This window comes from Pezoporus occidentalis, unplaced genomic scaffold (genome assembly GCF_034315485.1).
Source record: "Pezoporus occidentalis ecotype Australia unplaced genomic scaffold, CSIRO_AGI_Poc_V1 ctg323, whole genome shotgun sequence".
Classification (NCBI taxonomy): Eukaryota; Metazoa; Chordata; class Aves; order Psittaciformes; family Psittacidae; genus Pezoporus; species Pezoporus occidentalis.
The window spans coordinates 287,100-295,351 of record NW_026915192.1 but is presented as its reverse complement, the minus strand read 5'-3'; positions in this window follow the sequence as shown (position 1 = coordinate 295,351).

The window sequence follows — 8,252 nt, the reverse complement described above, 5'->3', positions numbered from 1 at the left end:
AACCCCACCCAACGCGGCCGCGCAAAGAGAGTAAACAGGGAAGAACGTACCATTAGGGGAGGTAGGCGGGGGGAGCCTCGGGCGGGTTTGGGATAAATTCCAGGGGGAATTTCACCACTCAAAGCCACAACATCTTTAAAACACGCATCTAATTCTGTGGGGGACACAGCTCAATATCCTTCCAGGCGGCTTTGGGGGAAAGGAGTTTGTCTCTTCTGCCCTCCCCGGGAGAGCTCGCGTTTGGTATCGCCTTTCGCCTCTATGGTCTCACACCCTGAGAGGAAAGTTCCACCTGGAGGAGCGGGGGAGTCACTCCAGGGCGGGAGGGGGCAAGTGGAGCTGGGGCGGGGGGCGTGGGCAGGTCGGGGGTCAGGGCTGGGAGCTGTGGGGCAGGAGTGTGGGGTGGGGGTTAAGGGACGGGGATGAGGGGCAGGAGGAGGGAAGGTGAAGGGATGGGGGGGCCCCCATTCACCTCCAACCCCCAAACCAGGACAGGGGGTCCCGAGACCCCACCCGATTCCAGCCCCCAAAGCAGGGTTCGGGGGGTGGCAGGGTGGCTTAAATGAGCCTGGTCTAAAGACTGGGGCTGGCAGTGGGACATGGGGATGGGTCGCACTCACTGCACATGGCCATGCATCCTGGTCCCTCCACCACTGCATCACTTAGGGGTCCTTGGCAGCATCCTGCAGCCCAGCCTGGTCCTCAGCAGAGCCAGGGTGATGCTCGTGGCTTCAGAGCAGGGTGAAGGGTACCAGGACACCAAGCTCTGAATGCTCAGAGTGCACTAAACCAAACCATGGGGATTAAATTACTGCTGCTCCCATTGAGGAGCCGACAGATCCATGCCATCACTGCCATGGGCATCACCGATGGGCACAGTCATCCTGGGTCTCTCTGTCACTGCTTCCATTCCCTTTGGTCTCTCCTTGGCACACACATGTGCTGCAAACACCCATTTCTTGCCCGTTTTTGCATTATCCCCTTTCAGTGCAATGCTCAGCCCCTTGTGCTCCCAGCACCCCACATCCCAGTCCTATGGGTGCAAAGCAAAGGGTGCGATGCTGCTGGAGGCTGCTCAACTCCAGGTTTTCCAGGCTGCCAGCAAGCTGTTCCCTTGAAGAAGAGCTGCTTCTATCTCAAGGTGTCACAGCCTCAAGGGAACCACCTAATCTGTATCTGCACTGCAACCTTTATCTCTCCCCGGCTGTGCGAGAGGCTCTGTTTATAGCTGCCAAATAATACCTGCTAAATTGCAGGAGCCAGCCCCCTCCCTGTACCCCTTGACACTTGTGTCTGTACAAGAGAGATGCTCTCGCCTGCCTGGTGCCTCCCTGCATCCTGCTGGAGGTAAAGGATGCTGTAGGGGATGGGGAAGGGCAGTGGGGCTGCTCCTGCCTCCCTCCTAAGTGGGCTCTAGCCACATCCAAGCAACTGATAACCCCCTGGCACAAATTGTTTCCCCCCCTCCAGGTTCATCCCAATCCCTTTCCCTCAGCCTGGACTTTGCTCCTGGGGAAATGAGGCGGGATCCAGCTTGTCCAGCCTCATTTGGGGATGGGAAGAGGGGTCATCCTCCATGGCACCTTATCAGAGCCCATGTGCCAGCCTTACGCAAGGGATGCAATGGGGCACATGGGATGAACAGGGTGTACAGGATGCCTGGGACATGCATGGGATGCACAAGGTAGCTGGGATGCAATGGAGCATTGGGGATGGGCAGGGAGCACAGGACACATGGGATGCACAGGATGCATGAGGTGCCTGGGGTGCAGTGGCACGCTGGGACGGATGGGATGCAGTGGGACACTGGGATGAATGGGATGTGCACAAGGTACCCGTGGTGCAGTGGGACACTGGGACGGATGGGATGCAGTGGGACACTGGGGAGGGTGGGATGCACATGAGGTACCTGGGATGCACTGGGACTCCTGGGATGGGTGGGATGCACACAGTATGCGGTGGTCCAGTGGCACACTGGGATAGATGAGGTGCACTTGGACCCCCGGGATGGACGGGATGCACTGGTACAGCTGCAATGATAGGATGTGCTGGGATCCCCAGGATGATTAGGTGCACTGGGACCACTGCGATGATGGGATGCACTTGGACCCCCAGGATGATGGGAGGCACTTGGACCCCCAGGATGGATGGGATGCACTGGGACCCCCGGGATGGTTGGGATGCACTGGGACTCCCAGGATGATGGGACACACTGGGACCCCCAGGATGATGGGTTGCATTGGGACCCCCCAGGATGGATGGGATGCACTGGGACCCCCAGGATGATGGGACACACTGGGACCCCCAGGATGATGGGACACACTGGGACCCCCAGGATGATGGGATGCATTGGGACCCCCAGGATGATGGGATGCATTGGGACCCCCAGGATGATGGGACACACTGGGACCCCCAGGATGATGGGATGCATTGGGACCCCCAGGATGATGGGTTGCATTGGGACCCCCAGGATGATGGGACACACTGGGACCCCCAGGATGATGGGTTGCATTGGGACCCCCAGGATGATGGGACACACTGGGATCCCCAGGATGATGGGATGCATTGGGACCCCCAGGATGATGGGATGCACTGGGACCCCCAGGATGATGGGACACACTGGGACCCCCAGGATGATGAGTTGCATTGGGACCCCCCAGGATGGATGGGATGCACTGGGACCCCCAGGATGATGGGACACACTGGGACCCCCAGGATGATGGGTTGCATTGGGACCCCCAGGATGATGGGATGCATTGGGACCCCCAGGATGATGGGACACACTGGGACCCCCAGGATGATGGGTTGCATTGGGACCCCCAGGATGATGGGATGCATTGGGACCCCCAGGATGATGGGACACACTGGGACCCCCAGGATGATGGGTTGCATTGGGACCCCCAGGATGATGGGATGCATTGGGACCCCCAGGATGATGGGATGCATTGGGACCCCCAGGATGATGGGACACACTGGGACCCCCAGGATGATGGGACACACTGGGACCCCCAGGATGATGGGATGCATTGGGACCCCCAGGATGATGGGATGCATTGGGACCCCCAGGATGATGGGACACACTGGGACCCCCAGGATGATGGGTTGCATTGGGACCCCCAGGATGATGGGACACACTGGGACCCCCAGGATGATGGGACACACTGGGACCCCCAGGATGATGGGATGCATTGGGACCCCCAGGATGATGGGATGCGCAGGTCCCCGGGCCAGCGTGGCGCCGGGCAGTTGCTGTTGCGCTGACATTTCCTAATCAGCTGTAACCCCGGCGCAGAGCCGCTCGGGCTCGCTTTGCTGTCTTGTCTCCATGGAGACTCCGCAACCTTTGCTCACTCGTTAATGGTATCGCAGCAAACGAAACTCCAGCGCCACGGAACCTTCCCCTCCCGGCCCCGGCGGGCACCCGCGGCTCTCACCTCCAGCTCCGGCCCCTCCCGCCCCTGGCGATGAAAGGGACGAGTCCTTGTTAGCGGAGGACCCGGCCACGCTGGGCCGAGCCGGGGGCAAGCTCCGACGGTGGCGCGGGGAGGAGGAAGACGCCACCACCGCTGCCCAAAACACGGGCCCGGTGCTTGCATCGCGGTGGCAGCAAGGACGAGCTCTGCCCATGCAGGATACAGCCCCTTCCTGCCTGATGTATTGAGCGCAAGCCACTGGACCCCTCACTGCACCCGCCTGAAAGCCACCAGCACCCAACACTCGTGCTCAGGAGCAGTGAGCAGGAGCGAGCCCCATCCTCCCCAGTGTCCTGCTCTCGCTGCTTCTGTTTTCACATTAACATGGGAAAGATGCCCATTACCTGCTTCCAGATAATGACTGTGATTAGGCAGAGCTCTGCTGCCAGCCGAGATCTGAAGGATTTCTGTGCGCTCCAGCAGCGCTCGCCGGTGCAAAAACAAGAGCCAGAAAGTCTAAATAAAAGACTAAAGGAAGGGTGTGGGGAAGCAGCTCTAATGATGAGCTTTTGGTGGTGGTGGTGCTGGCTTCAGCCTGGCTATGGGCAAGGCAGGATTGGAGAGGAGCTGCCCTGTGCTTGCACCCCACGTTTGAGCAGGGCTTGGCTGGAAACGGGGGGCTTTGAAGGCAAAACTGGAGGTGTGCGCTTGGAAGGGGCAGTGTAATGAATGTGGTTGTCCTTGGGTTCCCCAGGCCCTGCAGGAAGAGCTGTGATGGGTGTCCTTGGGTATCTCTATCCCCAGACCTGGGTTCATGGGGACCTGGCTCAGCTGGACCCTCCTCATCCTCCTGCTCCCCCTACCAGAGCCCGTGTTGATCTCATTCATGTCCCCACATGCCAGTATGCCTCTAACCCCTGCACCTCTGGGCATGCCCCTTAGCGCATCACTGCATGGCACATAGCTCCAGCAAGTAGGGGGGACCGCAGCCCAGTTTGTCCCCATCCTGCAGAGATGCTGGGGTGTCAATAGGTGCTCCCTTCATCCTGATGCAAGGCCCTCCCCCAGGCATCCACAGCCCCAGCACATGCTCAGCATCCATCCATCCATCAGGATCCATCCTGGGCTGTCTGTGCGGAAGCAGGGAGCTCTGATTAGGCACAGTTCCCAGCGATGAAGGCTTCTTCCTTATTTCTTCCCCCCTCAGCGATAACAAATAATAATATAATCCCCTTAATCCCTCCCCCAGGAGCCGGGAAGCTCCACGCTTCTGCCACTGCTGATAACCCACACAGCTGGGACCCCCAAAAACCACTTGGGCTCATGCTTTGCCCCCCAAAATGCCACATCCTGCCCCTTGGTTCCCGCACATCACCCCCAGACCCCTCAGCCAGCCTCACAGCCAGCACTGATCCTGCCTCCATCCCACAGGACATGGCTGGAAAAAGCCACCATCACCCCACAGAGCCCCATCCAGGACCCCCAGAGGGGCTCTGCTCCCTTTACAGTAGTGATGTGGTGAAACCCCGGGGGGGGGGGGGGCATCCCCCTGCATCCCTCTGGTCCTCCCCAAACACCTTAGTGCTTCGGTTTAGGAACATGGGTGCAGGCAGCATCACCTCCCACCCCAGTGGGGCCCCAGACCCTGTGCCCCCCATCAGTGGGTGCTGGGAACGAATCCAAGCATCCAGCAGCCAAACCCTCCTCCTTCCCCGTGGACCCCAGCCTGCCCTGTGGACACAGCCCACCCCCTCGGTGCCAGCTCCCCCCGAGGCCATCCTCATGCAGCCGGTATTAACAGCAACCCCTGCAATAGCCTTTGCTTTGATTCCCTGCCTTTGCTGGCCCCTGCTCTGCTGATCTCAGCTCCTCCGGCTCCAAAACGCCTTTTCCAGTCACTGGAGAGTGGAGACCTCTTGGAATGGCTCTGCCCTGGACTGCCCCCGCCTCCCGCTGCAGAGCGCACCCACAGCACCCATGTGCCATGCGGCGAGCTGGGTGCCATCCGCCCCGGTGATTTAGAAGGCGCCAGGCTGGGCTTGATTAAACCCGAGTTAAAAGCCAGAGCCAGGGCACAGAGAGGGGGGGATTAAATCGCTCGGGGGGGAATGTTAATGGACTCCAGAGCTCTCTGGCCGGCTGGCGGCTGGGCTCAGGCCAGGCTGGGATGGATGGGGCCGGGCAGACGCAGCCCTGCGGAGGGTGCGATGAATGCGCCGGGGCTCAGGGGGAGCTGCTGCGGGCGGAGGGGACGTGGAAATCTCTTCCAAGGGCCTTGCCCTTCCTCTGGGAGCAGCAGGGGTGGTCTGGTTCCTCCAGCTGGGATCCGCGCTGCTGGCGCTGGGGCTGTTCGTGCAGCACGGATGCGCGGGATGGCCCCGGGGAGCAACGGCATCACCCCACATCCCTCCACAAGGGTCCTGGATGCGGACAGCGTGGGGTGGCAGCAGCTTTGGGGGGCTACAGCAGGGTGGAAGGGGCTGGGCATGCTGGTGTTGAGGTGCTGGTGGCCCCCGGCTCAGGATGCTCCCCACTCCTGCTGCCAGATGCACTGGATTGCAGGTCTGACGTGGGAAATCGCCTCCCTTCCTCGTTAGCTTGTGATTAGCATGTCAAGTGGTTGAAGTTGGTGGGTATAAAGGATGCAAGCTAAGAATAATGGCTTCAATTTCCTTCACGGCACAGCCATTAATTTGAAGAGGAAGGGGGTGGCCAAATCTCCTGGTCAGATCCAAGCAGCGTGATGAAGGCAGGGTCCTGCTGCTGCTCCCCGCCCCGGCTTCCACTGCAGGGCTGGGGTGGGTGGCACAGCCCTCATCCTGCTCCAGGTAGCAGCGGATGGCAGCAGAGCTGGGTGCTGTGTGCTGGTACGGGGGTGAGTTTGGCATGGACGATGACATCCCATGTGCCAAAGGGATGGTGGAGCCAGGTCTGGATGTGCATTCATGTGCACCATCCCCTGCCCTGGCACATTCCTCATGGGATAGGGGGCATTTTCCCAGCCTTGTACCCTTGGATCCGTCTCCATGCCATGGGCAGGCAAATTCCTGCCTTGTTTCCAAGGGGATGGAAAAAGCCGGAATGGTGGCACAGCCCTTCCTGCTCATGGCAGCAGCACAATGAGCCTCCTTCCATCTCCATTCCCTACGGCTCTGGGGTCAGCCCTGGACCCCTCTTGCTTGGGATGTGGAGCATCCCTCATCCCACTGTCCTTGCAGCATCCCTGGGCTCTGTGCAGCTCCATTGCCTGCTCCAGCATCGTTACCACGAGAGGCCAGAAACCTCCTCTCTGCTTCATTGACATCATAATCTCCATCATGTACAGGTACAGCCACATGTGGGGGACCAGGCTTCCCTTGTCCTGCTCATCCCATATCCACTGGGCACTGTGTGCACCATGCCTGGGTGCCCACATAAGCATCTCTCAGAGGCCTTTGCTAAAGAAATAGCCAAATAACCACTTTCCCCCTCGATTTTGACATCTTTTCTTTCTCCCACTATCCCAAGCAACCTTTGCTGGCCAAACCCAACAATCAGCCCCATCACGAGGCTTTTCAGCCTCTGAAGCGGCGCTCACTGCTTGAGAGGGAGAACTGAAGCTTAAAGAATAAGAACTAAATGAAGTCAATGAAATCAAGCTGTGCTTCAAGCACTGGACATCCCGGTGAGGCTGTGGCCATGCCAGGGCATGCCTCCCTGTGGGATTTGCCTACCTCCCAGTGGGATTCCTTTCCCTGTTCACCCCAGTGCTGTATGTGTTTGTGCCTGCCTTACCTGGGCACTAATGCAGCTGCAGTGGGTTTTGTCCTCCTTTAGCGCTGCTTTTTGTGAGCTGAAATGGGGGGAAAAGACTAAATTTGATGGTTGTAGGAAGCATTGCTTTGGAGACAAGGAGGGAATGGGATGAACCCCTAACAATCCCCCAGGAGTAGCATTACCCTTTAGGATGGGTGCAAGATGGGCACAGCCATGGCATGGGGACCATAGTCCCCTGCTTCAGTTTCCCCAGTAAGCAATGTCAAGGTGGGGTTGGTATCTGGTGCCCACCCGGGTGAGAGCACAATATTGGGGTGACCCCCCCAAAGGACGGGAGGCACTGCTTGTGCCAGACATGAGCAGCATCCCTAGGGACAGCTCCCGCATCTGCTCCCATGGGCAGTATCCCAGCCTGGGTGCTGGGAATGGCCCATGGGAGCAACGGAGCTCACTGGGTGAAGCTCCAGCATGGGGCATTAGGGGTGCAAGTGCACCCCTGCAAGCCCCTGTGTGATCATGCACAGAGGGAGTGTGGGGGGGGTGGAAATAGAGCCTCCATCACATTCCCAGCCACCTTAACCTGGGATACAGGGATTGGCACACCCCCCCACACCCCCCATCCTGCATTGAGAGTGGGTCTTAGGGGGGCTGCATAGGACCAGGCTCTTTTTGCTGCTCCCCAAGGCCACCATTGAGATTGGGTGTCCCCCTCCCCGTGCTCTCCTTGCACAACACTGACATCTCCCTGGGCTGCGGCAGCGCTGGCAGCCCCCCCCCCCGCCATCAGTATGCACCGTGTGTTCCTCTCCATAGCAACCTCCTGCCTCCCCCCGGCCCCCCCATTGCTGCACAAGCACTTCACTGCAGCAGCCCTGACCCCGCCGGGATCACCAACCTCTCCCACCCACAGGTAGCTGGTCCCCCCCCTCCAACCCCCCGCTCTCCTCTCCCAAAGGATGCTGCAGCCTTCATCTTCCCAGTCCTGGAAGTTGGATTTATTTGTGAGTGTTCTTTTGGAGGGCTTATTTTCCTCATTTTTGCACCTTTACAGTTCCCATCCATCACCTCCATACTGTGGAGACT